Source organism: Rhamphochromis longiceps, linkage group LG13, assembly GCF_057381845.1.
Source record: "Rhamphochromis longiceps isolate RC_006_pf linkage group LG13, R_longiceps_female_GT1.1, whole genome shotgun sequence".
Taxonomy (NCBI): domain Eukaryota; kingdom Metazoa; phylum Chordata; class Actinopteri; order Cichliformes; family Cichlidae; genus Rhamphochromis; species Rhamphochromis longiceps.
Window position 1 is genome coordinate 26,010,240 of NC_140569.1, and position 18,894 is coordinate 26,029,133.

Consider the following 18,894-nt stretch of genomic DNA (forward strand, 5'->3'; position numbering starts at 1 on the left):
AGGCGGAGGGTGGGGGGCGGTTCCCTATTTTTGCTGGGAGTTGGCAACTCTGCTAGTTAGGTATATGTAATTATTGATTAGGTTGTTTGATATTTCCGGTAAGTACTGTTTAAAATACCAGAATAGGGAGGATGGTGTAGGTTTAAGTTTATTAGATTGATACATATATACCAACAGGACAGCGTACATCACTGTCACAACAGCATTTGTTTTCATTCAGAGGCTTTATGGCTTTTCCTGTAATTCCTGGTGGGCTGTTCTCTAGTCAAAATGCCCGGGCTGATTTTTTTTTTGTCCCAGTCCAGTCCTGCGTGTTCATCAAAGTCAATCACTGAAAAAAAAAAAAGTTCACCGTCTCTTTGAATTTGCAGTGATGGTCATTGCTACTCCCCTCCAGTTGGAGGCGCTGTTGGACCAAGAAACAGCGGTGGTTTTCAATGGAACGAGAGGACAGAGAGACCGTGTTTGACGCTTTTATAAGCTGTAAAAACGTGATGTGTGAGTGTGTATATTTCTGTGGAGAGGGGAAAGAGTATAAAAAGACTGGGTCCCGCTGTATTACTCAGGCTGCACTACAGCGTCTATTCACAGGCGCGATCCCACTACTGAGCGGCACGGGGGCTTTGACCTGCTCCGTTTCCGACCTGGGCCGGTGCACCCCTCCTTAGGCGACCTGGTGGTCCCGAGCTCCCCCAGGAGCACCATATCGATACCGAACTTAGTGCGGACACCCGATCGGCATAGTCCGCTGCAGCTCAGAGCTCCTGAGCTCAAACGATCCGCCAGCCTCAGCCTCCCGGTAGCTTGGATTACAGGCGCGCGCCACCGCACCCGGCAAGAGGCGCCCTCGTTTACGCAGACTTTAAGGTTTACACACCTGACGTCATCAGGAAACTGCTGCAGATAGCAGCCAACAGCAGCCGTAAAGGTGCTGCTCAACACACAGTCAACACACAGTTAGGGGAGACCGGGGATAGTTGTAACGTGGGTCAGTTGTAACACTTCCAATTTCTCCAATCAGGGCTAAGTTTCAAATGATGCGACTCATCCTGTGCATGCCCAATTCAGCTCTGCTATCACATGTGAAAAATCAGCACATTTTGTCAAACACAGACAATTTAACACGAAAAAAAGTAATTTGTATGCCAAAAAGTAAGTTTTTCTACTTTATTTCAATTTCTAATAGCATTATCTGCTTTGCAGTTAAACTCATCAAACTTAAATTGTGTTATTTGTATGTCTATGGGGATATATTCTGTGTAGGTCTTTAGTGCTAATGTTTTAGCCGTTGGCTGTAATGTTAGCTAGTTCATGGCTATAGGAGTCTGGGTCAGTTGTAACAGCAACAGTCTGGGTTAGTTGTAACAATGCAAATGTTACAAGTTGCCACACTATTACTTTAACTTATATTAAACAAGTTGGGGCAACGACATCAGCAGAGAGAGGTTCACTGGTCGCATTTGTATATGTGGTTAATGCCATTGGCAACACAATTCCTCCACTGTTTGTGTTCCCACACATACATTATGCAGACCACTGTGTCAGAGATGGACCAGTAGGAAGTACTGGTAGTGGAAATAAATCAGGATGGGTGCAAGAAACAGATTTCCTCATCTTTCTGAAGCACTTTGCAAACCACACCAAGGTAAGCCATGATAAAAAGTAATGGAATTGCGATGCTGGTGAACAACTACATTTTTTCAGCTTCATTGTTATGTTCAAAATTGGTGCAAGAGTTGTAGGTTATAATGCCCACTGAGCCAATGAGGCCAAACTCAAGGAAGACCAATCAAAATTAATGAAATATTCAGTTGCAGAAAATTCCAGAATTTGTCTTTTTTGGGGGGTTGGAATATGTTCAAAAGCTAGATTTCTGCATTCTGTCACACACACACACAGCTACATAAATGGCTCTAAGTGCATTCATGTGTTGAATAAACAAAGATTACATGTTAATATTTTGTTAGTACCCTTATTTCATTGTGTTACATTTCACCCCGGGATATGTTACAACTAACCCAGACTATGGGGTTAATTGTAACATTTCACTCTTTGTGTTTGAGACCATACCATGCAATGGGTAATTGTGCTGCAGAGAAAATAGCTGCACTATTTAATAGCAGAGACATGTAAATACTTTGCATTACATTTTGAATCCACTACCTTAAAAGAGCTTCAATTTACAGACAGAAATGTCAAAAATGTTACAACTATCCCCGGTCTCCCCTACTCATTTAAAATGTCTAGGTTTTAATAAATACAACCGAATCTTACAACCAAAGTGGTCATCTCATGTAAAAATATATAAAAATTCATTATTGTATATAGTAAATATTAAGTCTAATATATGCCCTAATAAGCTATAGTACTTTTTCCTTTGGGAAGGTACCATGTGTGCAGTCTGCAATTCTGTTGCGGAAAGATGTTGAATCTATTTATTTACTGTAGAAAAATAATTGGTTTCTGTGCATTTGTTTTACCCTGGCAATAAATTAAAGTCGATTACGTTGATTAAGCATCATTAGGCGGAGGGTGGGGGGCGGTTCCCTATTTTTGCTGGGAGTTGGCAACTCTGCTAGTTAGGTATATGTAATTATTGATTAGGTTGTTTGATATTTCCGGTAAGTACTGTTTAAAATACCAGAATAGGGAGGATGGTGTAGGTTTAAGTTTATTAGATTGATACATATATACCAACAGGACAGCACACATCACTGTCACAACAGCATTTGTTTTCATTCAGAGGCTTTATGGCTTTTCCTGTAATTCCTGGTGGGCTGTTCTCTAGTCAAAATGCCCGGGCTGATTTTTTTTTTGTCCCAGTCCAGTCCTGCGTGTTCATCAAAGTCAATCACTGAAAGAAAAAAAAAAGTTCACCGTCTCTTTGAATTTGCAGTGATGGTCATTGCTACTCCCCTCCAGTTGGAGGCGCTGTTGGACCAAGAAACAGCGGTGGTTTTCAATGGAACGAGAGGACAGAGAGACCGTGTTTGACGCTTTTATAAGCTGTAAAAACGTGATGTGTGAGTGTGTGTGCTGTGTGTATATTTCTGTGGAGAGGAGAAAGAGTATAAAAAGACTGGGTCCCGCTGTATTACTCAGGCTGCACTACAGCGTCTATTCACAGGCGCGATCCCACTACTGAGCGGCACGGGGGCTTTGACCTGCTCCGTTTCCGACCTGGGCCGGTGCACCCCTCCTTAGGCGACCTGGTGGTCCCGAGCTCCCCCAGGAGCACCATATCGATACCGAACTTAGTGCGGACACCCGATCGGCATAGTCCGCTGCAGCTCAGAGCTCCTGAGCTCAAACGATCCGCCAGCCTCAGCCTCCCGGTAGCTTGGATTACAGGCGCGCGCCACCGCACCCGGCAAGAGGCGCCCTCGTTTACGCAGACTTTAAGGTTTACACACCTGACGTCATCAGGAAACTGCTGCAGATAGCAGCCAACAGCAGCCGTAAAGGTGCTGCTCAACACACAGTCAACACACAGTTAGGGGAGACCGGGGATAGTTGTAACGTGGGTCAGTTGTAACACTTCCAATTTCTCCAATCAGGGCTAAGTTTCAAATGATGCGACTCATCCTGTGCATGCCCAATTCAGCTCTGCTATCACATGTGAAAAATCAGCACATTTTGTCAAACACAGACAATTTAACACGAAAAAAAGTAATTTGTATGCCAAAAAGTAAGTTTTTCTACTTTATTTCAATTTCTAATAGCATTATCTGCTTTGCAGTTAAACTCATCAAACTTAAATTGTGTTATTTGTATGTCTATGGGGATATATTCTGTGTAGGTCTTTAGTGCTAATGTTTTAGCCGTTGGCTGTAATGTTAGCTAGTTCATGGCTATAGGAGTCTGGGTCAGTTGTAACAGCAACAGTCTGGGTTAGTTGTAACAATGCAAATGTTACAAGTTGCCACACTATTACTTTAACTTATATTAAACAAGTTGGGGCAACGACATCAGCAGAGAGAGGTTCACTGGTCGCATTTGTATATGTGGTTAATGCCATTGGCAACACAATTCCTCCACTGTTTGTGTTCCCACACATACATTATGCAGACCACTGTGTCAGAGATGGACCAGTAGGAAGTACTGGTAGTGGAAATAAATCAGGATGGGTGCAAGAAACAGATTTCCTCATCTTTCTGAAGCACTTTGCAAACCACACCAAGGTAAGCCATGATAAAAAGTAATGGAATTGCGATGCTGGTGAACAACTACATTTTTTCAGCTTCATTGTTATGTTCAAAATTGGTGCAAGAGTTGTAGGTTATAATGCCCACTGAGCCAATGAGGCCAAACTCAAGGAAGACCAATCAAAATTAATGAAATATTCAGTTGCAGAAAATTCCAGAATTTGTCTTTTTTGGGGGGTTGGAATATGTTCAAAAGCTAGATTTCTGCATTCTGTCACACACACACACAGCTACATAAATGGCTCTAAGTGCATTCATGTGTTGAATAAACAAAGATTACATGTTAATATTTTGTTAGTACCCTTATTTCATTGTGTTACATTTCACCCCGGGATATGTTACAACTAACCCAGACTATGGGGTTAATTGTAACATTTCACTCTTTGTGTTTGAGACCATACCATGCAATGGGCAATTGTGCTGCAGAGAAAATAGCTGCACTATTTAATAGCAGAGACATGTAAATACTTTGCATTACATTTTGAATCCACTACCTTAAAAGAGCTTCAATTTACAGACAGAAATGTCAAAAATGTTACAACTATCCCCGGTCTCCCCTACTCATTTAAAATGTCTAGGTTTTAATAAATACAACCGAATCTTACAACCAAAGTGGTCATCTCATGTAAAAATATATAAAAATTCATTATTGTATATAGTAAATATTAAGTCTAATATATGCCCTAATAAGCTATAGTACTTTTTCCTTTGGGAAGGTACCATGTGTGCAGTCTGCAATTCTGTTGCGGAAAGATGTTGAATCTATTTATTTACTGTAGAAAAATAATTGGTTTCTGTGCATTTGTTTTACCCTGGCAATAAATTAAAGTCGATTACGTTGATTAAGCATCATTAGGCGGAGGGTGGGGGGCGGTTCCCTATTTTTGCTGGGAGTTGGCAACTCTGCTAGTTAGGTATATGTAATTATTGATTAGGTTGTTTGATATTTCCGGTAAGTACTGTTTAAAATACCAGAATAGGGAGGATGGTGTAGGTTTAAGTTTATTAGATTGATACATATATACCAACAGGACAGCGTACATCACTGTCACAACAGCATTTGTTTTCATTCAGAGGCTTTATGGCTTTTCCTGTAATTCCTGGTGGGCTGTTCTCTAGTCAAAATGCCCGGGCTGATTTTTTTTTTGTCCCAGTCCAGTCCTGCGTGTTCATCAAAGTCAATCACTGAAAAAAAAAAAAGTTCACCGTCTCTTTGAATTTGCAGTGATGGTCATTGCTACTCCCCTCCAGTTGGAGGCGCTGTTGGACCAAGAAACAGCGGTGGTTTTCAATGGAACGAGAGGACAGAGAGACCGTGTTTGACGCTTTTATAAGCTGTAAAAACGTGATGTGTGAGTGTGTATATTTCTGTGGAGAGGGGAAAGAGTATAAAAAGACTGGGTCCCGCTGTATTACTCAGGCTGCACTACAGCGTCTATTCACAGGCGCGATCCCACTACTGAGCGGCACGGGGGCTTTGACCTGCTCCGTTTCCGACCTGGGCCGGTGCACCCCTCCTTAGGCGACCTGGTGGTCCCGAGCTCCCCCAGGAGCACCATATCGATACCGAACTTAGTGCGGACACCCGATCGGCATAGTCCGCTGCAGCTCAGAGCTCCTGAGCTCAAACGATCCGCCAGCCTCAGCCTCCCGGTAGCTTGGATTACAGGCGCGCGCCACCGCACCCGGCAAGAGGCGCCCTCGTTTACGCAGACTTTAAGGTTTACACACCTGACGTCATCAGGAAACTGCTGCAGATAGCAGCCAACAGCAGCCGTAAAGGTGCTGCTCAACACACAGTCAACACACAGTTACTCATTTAAAATGTCTAGGTTTTAATAAATAAAACCGAATCTTACAACCAAAGTGGTCATCTCATGTAAAAATATATAAAAATTCATTATTGTATATAGTAAATATTAAGTCTAATATATGCCCTAATAAGCTCTAGTACTTTTTCCTTTGGGAAGGTACCATGTGTGCAGTCTGCAATTCTGTTGCGGAAAGATGTTGAATCTATTTATTTACTGTAGAAAAATAATTGGTTTCTGTGCATTTGTTTTACCCTGGCAATAAATTAAAGTCGATTACGTTGATTAAGCATCATTAGGCGGAGGGTGGGGGGCGGTTCCCTATTTTTGCTGGGAGTTGGCAACTCTGCTAGTTAGGTATATGTAATTATTGATTAGGTTGTTTGATATTTCCGGTAAGTACTGTTTAAAATACCAGAATAGGGAGGATGGTGTAGGTTTAAGTTTATTAGATTGATACATATATACCAACAGGACAGCGTACATCACTGTCACAACAGCATTTGTTTTCATTCAGAGGCTTTATGGCTTTTCCTGTAATTCCTGGTGGGCTGTTCTCTAGTCAAAATGCCCGGGCTGATTTTTTTTTGTCCCAGTCCAGTCCTGCGTGTTCATCAAAGTCAATCACTGAAAGAAAAAAAAAGTTCACCGTCTCTTTGAATTTGCAGTGATGGTCATTGCTACTCCCCTCCAGTTGGAGGCGCTGTTGGACCAAGAAACAGCGGTGGTTTTCAATGGAACGAGAGGACAGAGAGACCGTGTTTGACGCTTTTATAAGCTGTAAAAACGTGATGTGTGAGTGTGTGTATATTTCTGTGGAGAGGGGAAAGAGTATAAAAAGACTGGGTCCCGCTGTATTACTCAGGCTGCACTACAGCGTCTATTCACAGGCGCGATCCCACTACTGAGCGGCACGGGGGCTTTGACCTGCTCCGTTTCCGACCTGGGCCGGTGCACCCCTCCTTAGGCGACCTGGTGGTCCCGAGCTCCCCCAGGAGCACCATATCGATACCGAACTTAGTGCGGACACCCGATCGGCATAGTCCGCTGCAGCTCAGAGCTCCTGAGCTCAAACGATCCGCCAGCCTCAGCCTCCCGGTAGCTTGGATTACAGGCGCGCGCCACCGCACCCGGCAAGAGGCGCCCTCGTTTACGCAGACTTTAAGGTTTACACACCTGACGTCATCAGGAAACTGCTGCAGATAGCAGCCAACAGCAGCCGTAAAGGTGCTGCTCAACACACAGTCAACACACAGTTAGGGGAGACCGGGGATAGTTGTAACGTGGGTCAGTTGTAACACTTCCAATTTCTCCAATCAGGGCTAAGTTTCAAATGATGCGACTCATCCTGTGCATGCCCAATTCAGCTCTGCTATCACATGTGAAAAATCAGCACATTTTGTCAAACACAGACAATTTAACACGAAAAAAAGTAATTTGTATGCCAAAAAGTAAGTTTTTCTACTTTATTTCAATTTCTAATAGCATTATCTGCTTTGCAGTTAAACTCATCAAACTTAAATTGTGTTATTTGTATGTCTATGGGGATATATTCTGTGTAGGTCTTTAGTGCTAATGTTTTAGCCGTTGGCTGTAATGTTAGCTAGTTCATGGCTATAGGAGTCTGGGTCAGTTGTAACAGCAACAGTCTGGGTTAGTTGTAACAATGCAAATGTTACAAGTTGCCACACTATTACTTTAACTTATATTAAACAAGTTGGGGCAACGACATCAGCAGAGAGAGGTTCACTGGTCGCATTTGTATATGTGGTTAATGCCATTGGCAACACAATTCCTCCACTGTTTGTGTTCCCACACATACATTATGCAGACCACTGTGTCAGAGATGGACCAGTAGGAAGTACTGGTAGTGGAAATAAATCAGGATGGGTGCAAGAAACAGATTTCCTCATCTTTCTGAAGCACTTTGCAAACCACACCAAGGTAAGCCATGATAAAAAGTAATGGAATTGCGATGCTGGTGAACAACTACATTTTTTCAGCTTCATTGTTATGTTCAAAATTGGTGCAAGAGTTGTAGGTTATAATGCCCACTGAGCCAATGAGGCCAAACTCAAGGAAGACCAATCAAAATTAATGAAATATTCAGTTGCAGAAAATTCCAGAATTTGTCTTTTTTGGGGGGTTGGAATATGTTCAAAAGCTAGATTTCTGCATTCTGTCACACACACACACAGCTACATAAATGGCTCTAAGTGCATTCATGTGTTGAATAAACAAAGATTACATGTTAATATTTTGTTAGTACCCTTATTTCATTGTGTTACATTTCACCCCGGGATATGTTACAACTAACCCAGACTATGGGGTTAATTGTAACATTTCACTCTTTGTGTTTGAGACCATACCATGCAATGGGTAATTGTGCTGCAGAGAAAATAGCTGCACTATTTAATAGCAGAGACATGTAAATACTTTGCATTACATTTTGAATCCACTACCTTAAAAGAGCTTCAATTTACAGACAGAAATGTCAAAAATGTTACAACTATCCCCGGTCTCCCCTACTCATTTAAAATGTCTAGGTTTTAATAAATACAACCGAATCTTACAACCAAAGTGGTCATCTCATGTAAAAATATATAAAAATTCATTATTGTATATAGTAAATATTAAGTCTAATATATGCCCTAATAAGCTATAGTACTTTTTCCTTTGGGAAGGTACCATGTGTGCAGTCTGCAATTCTGTTGCGGAAAGATGTTGAATCTATTTATTTACTGTAGAAAAATAATTGGTTTCTGTGCATTTGTTTTACCCTGGCAATAAATTAAAGTCGATTACGTTGATTAAGCATCATTAGGCGGAGGGTGGGGGGCGGTTCCCTATTTTTGCTGGGAGTTGGCAACTCTGCTAGTTAGGTATATGTAATTATTGATTAGGTTGTTTGATATTTCCGGTAAGTACTGTTTAAAATACCAGAATAGGGAGGATGGTGTAGGTTTAAGTTTATTAGATTGATACATATATACCAACAGGACAGCACACATCACTGTCACAACAGCATTTGTTTTCATTCAGAGGCTTTATGGCTTTTCCTGTAATTCCTGGTGGGCTGTTCTCTAGTCAAAATGCCCGGGCTGATTTTTTTTTTGTCCCAGTCCAGTCCTGCGTGTTCATCAAAGTCAATCACTGAAAGAAAAAAAAAAGTTCACCGTCTCTTTGAATTTGCAGTGATGGTCATTGCTACTCCCCTCCAGTTGGAGGCGCTGTTGGACCAAGAAACAGCGGTGGTTTTCAATGGAACGAGAGGACAGAGAGACCGTGTTTGACGCTTTTATAAGCTGTAAAAACGTGATGTGTGAGTGTGTGTGCTGTGTGTATATTTCTGTGGAGAGGAGAAAGAGTATAAAAAGACTGGGTCCCGCTGTATTACTCAGGCTGCACTACAGCGTCTATTCACAGGCGCGATCCCACTACTGAGCGGCACGGGGGCTTTGACCTGCTCCGTTTCCGACCTGGGCCGGTGCACCCCTCCTTAGGCGACCTGGTGGTCCCGAGCTCCCCCAGGAGCACCATATCGATACCGAACTTAGTGCGGACACCCGATCGGCATAGTCCGCTGCAGCTCAGAGCTCCTGAGCTCAAACGATCCGCCAGCCTCAGCCTCCCGGTAGCTTGGATTACAGGCGCGCGCCACCGCACCCGGCAAGAGGCGCCCTCGTTTACGCAGACTTTAAGGTTTACACACCTGACGTCATCAGGAAACTGCTGCAGATAGCAGCCAACAGCAGCCGTAAAGGTGCTGCTCAACACACAGTCAACACACAGTTAGGGGAGACCGGGGATAGTTGTAACGTGGGTCAGTTGTAACACTTCCAATTTCTCCAATCAGGGCTAAGTTTCAAATGATGCGACTCATCCTGTGCATGCCCAATTCAGCTCTGCTATCACATGTGAAAAATCAGCACATTTTGTCAAACACAGACAATTTAACACGAAAAAAAGTAATTTGTATGCCAAAAAGTAAGTTTTTCTACTTTATTTCAATTTCTAATAGCATTATCTGCTTTGCAGTTAAACTCATCAAACTTAAATTGTGTTATTTGTATGTCTATGGGGATATATTCTGTGTAGGTCTTTAGTGCTAATGTTTTAGCCGTTGGCTGTAATGTTAGCTAGTTCATGGCTATAGGAGTCTGGGTCAGTTGTAACAGCAACAGTCTGGGTTAGTTGTAACAATGCAAATGTTACAAGTTGCCACACTATTACTTTAACTTATATTAAACAAGTTGGGGCAACGACATCAGCAGAGAGAGGTTCACTGGTCGCATTTGTATATGTGGTTAATGCCATTGGCAACACAATTCCTCCACTGTTTGTGTTCCCACACATACATTATGCAGACCACTGTGTCAGAGATGGACCAGTAGGAAGTACTGGTAGTGGAAATAAATCAGGATGGGTGCAAGAAACAGATTTCCTCATCTTTCTGAAGCACTTTGCAAACCACACCAAGGTAAGCCATGATAAAAAGTAATGGAATTGCGATGCTGGTGAACAACTACATTTTTTCAGCTTCATTGTTATGTTCAAAATTGGTGCAAGAGTTGTAGGTTATAATGCCCACTGAGCCAATGAGGCCAAACTCAAGGAAGACCAATCAAAATTAATGAAATATTCAGTTGCAGAAAATTCCAGAATTTGTCTTTTTTGGGGGGTTGGAATATGTTCAAAAGCTAGATTTCTGCATTCTGTCACACACACACACAGCTACATAAATGGCTCTAAGTGCATTCATGTGTTGAATAAACAAAGATTACATGTTAATATTTTGTTAGTACCCTTATTTCATTGTGTTACATTTCACCCCGGGATATGTTACAACTAACCCAGACTATGGGGTTAATTGTAACATTTCACTCTTTGTGTTTGAGACCATACCATGCAATGGGTAATTGTGCTGCAGAGAAAATAGCTGCACTATTTAATAGCAGAGACATGTAAATACTTTGCATTACATTTTGAATCCACTACCTTAAAAGAGCTTCAATTTACAGACAGAAATGTCAAAAATGTTACAACTATCCCCGGTCTCCCCTACTCATTTAAAATGTCTAGGTTTTAATAAATACAACCGAATCTTACAACCAAAGTGGTCATCTCATGTAAAAATATATAAAAATTCATTATTGTATATAGTAAATATTAAGTCTAATATATGCCCTAATAAGCTATAGTACTTTTTCCTTTGGGAAGGTACCATGTGTGCAGTCTGCAATTCTGTTGCGGAAAGATGTTGAATCTATTTATTTACTGTAGAAAAATAATTGGTTTCTGTGCATTTGTTTTACCCTGGCAATAAATTAAAGTCGATTACGTTGATTAAGCATCATTAGGCGGAGGGTGGGGGGCGGTTCCCTATTTTTGCTGGGAGTTGGCAACTCTGCTAGTTAGGTATATGTAATTATTGATTAGGTTGTGTTGAAAACACGCAGTTCTTTGAATCTTTGGGCTGAAGGAAGGACAATACTCGGTGTATCAATGCTCAATCAACAATCATTTATTTCCATACAATTCAACAGTCAGAGCATTACAACGTCCGGACGGGAGAGATGCTACCAGAGGGTCAGGCACATGTCTCAAAATGGTGACGGGTTGCTCAGCTTTTTATAGTCTCTAGTGGCCCCCAGCTAGTCGTAAAAGCCAAAACATCACATTTTTTCTCTGTTACAGCGCCTAAGTTATGACCTCGGCAGTTGTTTCTCTGCTTTCTGTAAGGTGGGGGTGTGGAATGTGGTCTATCTATCTCCCCTGTCTTTAGACACAGAGTCTCCTGCTTACAACCTTCTCTTCATGATTCAACAATTAAGCATGTCAAGAAAACAGTGTAACACATTCCCAGCAGATCAAGGATACAGAGTGATGCACATTTATCTAATGAACTAATATGTGAATATGTTCTGTTAACTCAAAAGTATAATGAGAACTAAACTACATACAGATCCCACACTCTATTTTAAAGGGTATAATATGATCTACAGCAGTATTCTAATTCAACTACTTTGATTACATATATAAGGTAACATATAATAACAGAATAATATCACAATACCCTCTTTTGATCTCTCATTAAAGAGATCACTAATAACAAGCACTTCAGCGTTGCAAGGTCCAAGTTTTCTTGATCCTGAGGCCCTCTGTCCCCCTTTAACGGGTGGACCATATGTGGGATGACCTCTGTGTTCGCGCAGTTCAGATGCAAGCAAAGTTAGATTTACAACCATAACAGCAGTTACAGATGACTCTCCCATCACTCCCCAATTCTCCCACAGCTTTATTTTGGTGCTCCAGTTTTCCACTCCCATTTTAATGCCCCCTTATACCTTTCAAATGTACTTAGACTAGAACCTCTGTCTAAGGAGCTTTTAACCTTTATTTTTATTGCTGCAGCTACCAGTGTCTTCCAGTTGGGTGATTCTCAGCTTCTTTCTTCGACCTCCGGGGTTAGACCACCCTTTAGTCATTGCACAGTTCTGGGGATTATTCTACCCCGATTTCAAACAAGGATCTGTGTGTTTTGGGTTCACCGGCGTGTCCCCCTTTTTGCCAAGAGCCTCTCGAACCTCGTTGGTCTGGTGTTCCTGGTTTTCGCCAACCCCTTCATGGTTATTGCTGTGTTTGTGGGATCCATCTTCTCCAGGAGCCCAAACGTCATGACACTTGACCCCAGTTGCTGTCTCGGCAGTCCCTACATCTGTCCCTGCTGTGAAGGGTCCTCACATCTCCGGGTCCCCGTCTGGTGTCTGTTCCTTTCTCTGCAAGAGACAGAAAACCAAAACACCTCTCTCCCTAGCCTTGATAATCTAATATTGTTATCCATTGTTCTTCTAATGATTCAAATTTGGTTTAAAATATTATGTTCAGGACCTATTCTAATCATAATCTATGTGTGTGTAAAAGAAATCAAAAATTTGTGAACCCTTTCTAAGTCTAACACATTATAAGCTTAAGTTTTACCATAGCTAATTTATTAAACACAAAAATAAACTCATAGAAATTTTCATATCACCATTGTTTGATGTTCGGACCCAACTTCCCCCTTTTTGACACACTCCCATGTGTCAATTCATTGGAGCGTTGCTCCAGCCTTGTCATCCCTGAGGATCTTCGATCCCGAAAATGTCCCTTCTCCTCATGTAATAAAGTCCGTCATCCTTCCATGCCCCGGTAACTGGTCCATCCAGAGCTGTAACATTTTGAAATGTACATACAACAAGCCAAACCACACCTTGGTCACACCAACCCCTTTCTGCCCTGAAGATGTCCAACACCATCTTAGTCTGGACCAGGGTTGTAATAGTTTTGCAATTTTCATCAGTTTTAATCAGTTTTTACCAATTGTTTGCTAGTTTAGTTTAGTTTTTATTTTCTGAAAATCCTTAGTTTCAATTTAGTTTTATTTGTGTTTTGCAAAAATTAAGTGTAACAAAATCCCAGTTCCATCATATCAGTCATACTCTTCTGGTTATCCTTGGGTGTTGAGACTAATAACTATTAACTCTTGCCGCACCGAGTGGTCCTAATTTTGGTTCAAGTGAATTGATAACCTTTTGAAGGCGATTGTTTCACACCTTTATTTAGATGTCCCAGTCCTGTTGTCTCGGGATACATCACGCTGCCTTATCTGGGATTAGCTGTTTTCTAGGGATGCGGGTTGAGTGGGTGAGCTCTTCAAGGAGGGGGAGTGTGCTCCCCCTGATGAGGTCTTCTAGGTAAGCTAGGTTAACCTTCTTGTGTGGGCTTTTCAAGTGCACTTTAAGGTTAGTGGGACTTTTAGTTTTATAAATGTCCCTCATGACCCCCTGATGACCCAGTATTTCATTTTTGCACACTGTAGTACACATTTTAGTTTTTGCTTGTAGCTCGCATACTCTACTTGCCACTCCTCTAATTCCTGATGTTTCTTAGAGAGGGCAACAGTACCTTTAAAATTATATCACATGTGTGGGGGTGTGGCCTTGCCAATTGTTTTGCCCACCTTTTCAAAATGGCTGGCGTGCCCACAAGCACATTTCATGGAAAAAGAAAGGTAAGCTTGATATTTACATTTAAAATGTTTTGTTAAACTCAGATTTTTATTTTATTCTTTTTGCAAGTACCCCTCCTCGGTGGCGAGAAACTGTTGGTGTGGTCAAGTGGGTGCTCTAGAAACAAACGCTCAGGACAGAACAGTTATCAGTCATGTACTTCCTACAAATTTTGCATATGTTTTATTTCATATTGATCCTCTGAGTGTAATGGTACATTTTAATTTGAATTTATCCAAACTAAACACAATATTTTCTTTATTTACTTTGCTCTTGTTCTTTTGCAGTACCACATCCTATCAAATGTCCCTGTCGATTATATTCTACATTTAATAACTTACTATTTCAAGTGAGAACCTAAATCATGTGGACCAATGTTTATTATTGCATATCTCTATTCTGAATGTGGCCAGTCATTCATAGGTATTGTTCAATTTTGGCGATTTTCCTCTATAACATTTAATTGACTTTTTACAGTGGCCTGCTATGGTTAATAATAACATATTCCAGTCATGAGTGGTATCAAAAGTCTTCTCCACTGTAGCATTTGGCATTCCCAATAATATAACATGATACCTTAATCAAAACACAGCTAATATAGCACAGTTTTCTTAATGCAAACATCAGTAACTCAAAATCAGCAACCACAGTGTTAAGTCTGCAGTTCATACTTATGTGAAGCTAGAGTCTCCTCCTCCAGTCTCTCTTATCCTCCTGCTCCTGAAAAAACAAAACAAAACAAAGCGAAGCATCCACCCTTCTCTTGTCGGCTGGGTGAATTGTTTATGAATTGTTTATTGGCATTTACTAATCCTAAAGTGGGTGCAGTCATTGTCTCAGTATCAAGTTAGTCAAAACTTTTAGTCGTCAGTCCATCACAGTCCATTCACATGCATACCTCCATACACATTCATACCAGATGTTGCTGATAATGGAGTCTCACGCGCAACCTATTCGAGCATCCATCACCAGCAAGTTGACGTCATCATTTTAAAGGAAAACAATTCCTTGTTGTTTTTTGGGCCGGATTGACTCGGTGCAATCCTTTTAGATCAGTGTTCCCTATAAGTGAATTTCTCCCAAGCCAATTACAATCATGGAGAAGCACACTTTGCAACTGTTTACAGTAATAATATTTCATAGCGCTTTAAATTTCAATCTTTCAGGCCTAGTTTAAAGAGCTGATTGTTAAATCATAAACTCACAAAATATCAACATATCCCCACCGGTGGATCACACCTCTCAGATGTTTTTTCTCCAGTGCACTGTAACAAAAACGAAAACAGACATAACCAACAAAATACTACTAAAATAACACAAACTAGGGCCCGTTGCAGACATGTCCAAGCATAAAACTATCCCTCTCTCGCTTACGAGAAAGAACACAAGCCAAAGCTCACTGATAAAATCAAGCTAGCGCTAAACAAAACCAAACAATCAACCAGAAATTCACAGGAACATTTTGCTTCCTGCCGGGACAATATTGTGTGGGAATGAGAACCTCAGGTGCCGTAACACCTTTTGTTCCTCCTTGAATTAAAACTCAATCACAGAAAATGCCGTACTCCAACCTAAAACTTACACTATTAATTCATCAATTTCACTCTGTGCCACTGTTCCTCATCAGGGCTGTGTGAAGCACAGCAAAGAATTCAGTCAAGGCCTTGAGCCATAAACAGACATCACGCACAGACATTGTTTTCATAACCAAACTTTTTTAGACCTTATTAACTCTACATAAATGCCTTCTAGGTGACATATAACACATTCTAAGTAATCAATGGTAATCAATGGAAATCAATGGCTCCTCATAAAAATTATGCATTGGGATGTTTGTGTGCAGCATTTTGCATATCAGCATAAGCAAAGCATTCTTCATTGCATCAGCGTGTATGTGTGTGCGTGTGGATCACTCTTCATTGCACAAGCGTGTGCATGTGTATGTGTGCATCACTTCTCAGTGAATCAACATTCCCGTGTGTGTGTGTGTGTGTGTGTGTGTGTGTGTGTGTGTGTTCATCACTTTCCTGTTCTGGTGTTCTGGGTAAACCACGGCCTGAAGCATGCCCTGGGGTCCTGCCCCCCTCCTTTTCAGTTTGTTTGCGACCATTGCTGCTGCTGCTGCTCAAAATTCAGTCCGTCCTGGTTCTGACCCCAATTGGGGCAGTCCTTTCTCCAGTGTCGATGTTCACCGCAGGTGAAACCTGCATCTTCTTCTGTGTTTTTGTCCATTCTGAGGTGCCTTCTGTCCTCAGTTACTCCTCTTGTCTCGGTCACGCCCTTTTTCGCCACCCGATCATCCGTGTTGGTCCATCCCTGTCCTGCACAGTGTGAATGCAAAGTTATCAAGGTCAGCATTCTTTCGCTCGGCCTTACTTTTCATTCGGGCTTGGCGGGCGTCTCGTCACAGCTCTGTCAGCTGACGCAGTCTGGGAATTTTCCCCCGTGTAGTGAAACGGGCCTTAGGTTTAGTGCTCTCCGTCTCGGCTGCATGAGATCACATTCCTGCAGGTCTGTTGACATTCTCAGGTCGTTGTTGTGGGTCCAGCTGTTGCAGCATTTGGTCAGTGTCACGTATGGGGGAGAGCAGGAGTCCAGTCAGCCTCGGCTTTCAGGGCCGGCAAAGCAGCCTGTAATTAAATATGTATAGAAAAAACAAAAACAAAACAAAACAAAAACAAACAAAAAACAAAAACAAACGAACAGGAAAATGTTGTTGTGTTGGCTGTGTTATTCAGAGGGGAGGCAATGGGGCCAGGCCCTGTGTCAGCCTTCTCTCCCCCTTTTTTTGTTTTTTGTCTCCCGATATAATCAACTCCTAACCCACCAAGTTGACAGGACAACACCGGTATATGTTAAAATTCTTAAGATCATGTTTAAAAGCCCAAAAAAGGAACTTTCTTTCATTCAGTAATCACTTTTATTAATCAATCAACAGAAAACATGTCACAATTTGAATCTTTTAACCACTAAATTTGTTGCGTCTTGCCTGGTTGGTTAGACCAGTGTTCCTTTTTTTTTTTTTTTTTTTGTTAAATTGTTGTCCTGCAACCCAGAGGGTTTCTTTGTCAGTCATGTATAGACTTCATCATTTAAGTATGTTAATTTTTCTTTAACCTTGCTGGAAAATCTTCACGTGTTCATGAGTGTAAGCTGTTTCTTCATTGCGTGTATGTGCATTTGTATAAAAGCAGGTTAATTTTATCTTTTCTCAAACTAGGCGTTACCTTAAAAGGAGCCTTTCTCTCAGATTTCTCTGCTTGTGTGTGTTTTTGTTTCACCTTTTTGTTGTGATGCTCCGGACGCCTTCCCAACCTCCACAAGTCCGTTGGCCCTAATTTTATGTGTTAAAACTTCTCTTAATTTCTCCTCTAATTCTCTCCTCGCTGCTGTCTGTTTCACAGCTGCTGATTCGTGCTGGGTGTGGTTCCCATTACCTATAATTTTGCTTCGGCCGCTGTGCTTGTGGGGGCAGTTGGTCCAGGTCCGCAGCTTCCTGTATTAACACACTAAGAGATTTATTTTAATTTCATTTTCATCACTTTTAAACAGATAAGCAGGCAACACGCCTACCTTGACAGCGTAAACTGTACGCCAGTCTCCCAACACATTCCTCTCTCTACTCCTCTATAATTCTCCACTGCACACCTCTTACTATCTCTCCTTTTTATTTTTATTACACCACAGAGTAATACACCCAATTATGCCCGTCTATCTCTATGTGGCTCCAAATTCCCTCTTTATTTTAATTTCACACTCGTCAGGGGACAGGCACACAACAATTTCAACCACTGAAACGAGGAATTCAACCTTTTTATATTTCTTTACTAATCTAGACTCAACGTTTGTTCGCAAAATGTGTCTTGTTCTAGTCCGGAAATAAATGTGAACCCGTGATTACACGGCCGTTCCAGTGTTATTTCCGTGGCTATGCGGGGGCCCTCACCTCCCCAAGTCACCACCTCAGCACCCGGACAACGCCGGTCCTGGCCACGCGTCCACGGACAGGAGGGTCGCTACTCCATAGGCAAAGTTCCACAGGTACACTAGGCATCAACCTTTGATCCTAAAATGTGTATTTGCTCTAATGTCCTCCTAATCAAACACATTAACCGTCACTGTCACTGTGTTCACGCTTCACACTCCACACAAAACACACTCAGAGCGCGCCTCACTCACACTCTCACTCAGTGCGCGCTTCACCCACAAGACAGCACCCAGAGCGCGCCTCGCAGCTTCACACACACTCTCTCACCCAGAGCGCGCTTTGACACTCACACACAACACTTTTCCTCAGCGGGAATTTTACACAGAAACCTCTGAGCTCAACTATTAGATCTTCTTAAAGCACACTGCACCATAGACCAAAATACCCCTTTCTCTGCGATTATGACCGCCACCACGGGGCAAAGTCGCATCATAAAAGTGATGCTTGCATCCCCGAAGTTATACCAGACATCATAAACCAGGTTTTGCTCTATGTACTTCTTGGCAAGTAAAATTTTACTTTGTTTTATGACCGCAGCCCTTAAAAAAAAACTCGACTGACGCCACAAACCACCGTCAAACCTCTGTTCAATGTACTAAAATTAGCACCAACCACTACTGCACTTCACAGCCGCATATCACCGGAACACGGCCGTATCATAAACCAAACCTACGGACGTGTTTCGCTCTCGCGTTGCCAGTGTTTAACCGCACCGTGAAGCCAGCATCTGCTTTTCCTTAAATCAACTTCTATTTCATAGCCGGCAAGAGCCAGGACGTAACCGACACCATAAACAAACTTCAAACCTCGACTTCAATGTACTGAACTAATGGCCGCGT

The 18,894-nt window shown here is 41.9% G+C and overlaps 5 non-coding genes across 5 annotated transcripts; all 5 read right to left on the bottom strand.

Moving 5' to 3' along the window:
- Positions 1 to 537: 537 nt before the first annotated feature.
- LOC146655951 (signal recognition particle RNA) lies at positions 538 to 836 on the bottom strand. The gene has a single exon (XR_014914481.1).
- A 2,237-nt stretch (positions 837 to 3,073) lies between these two features.
- On the bottom strand, positions 3,074 to 3,372 carry LOC146655952 (signal recognition particle RNA). Its single transcript, XR_014914482.1, has one exon.
- A 2,224-nt stretch (positions 3,373 to 5,596) lies between these two features.
- Positions 5,597 to 5,895, bottom strand: LOC146655953 (signal recognition particle RNA). Its single transcript, XR_014914483.1, has one exon.
- A 957-nt stretch (positions 5,896 to 6,852) lies between these two features.
- Positions 6,853 to 7,151, bottom strand: LOC146655954 (signal recognition particle RNA). The gene has a single exon (XR_014914484.1).
- A 2,237-nt stretch (positions 7,152 to 9,388) lies between these two features.
- LOC146655955 (signal recognition particle RNA) lies at positions 9,389 to 9,687 on the bottom strand. The gene has a single exon (XR_014914485.1).
- Between the last annotated feature and the right edge of the window lie 9,207 nt (positions 9,688 to 18,894).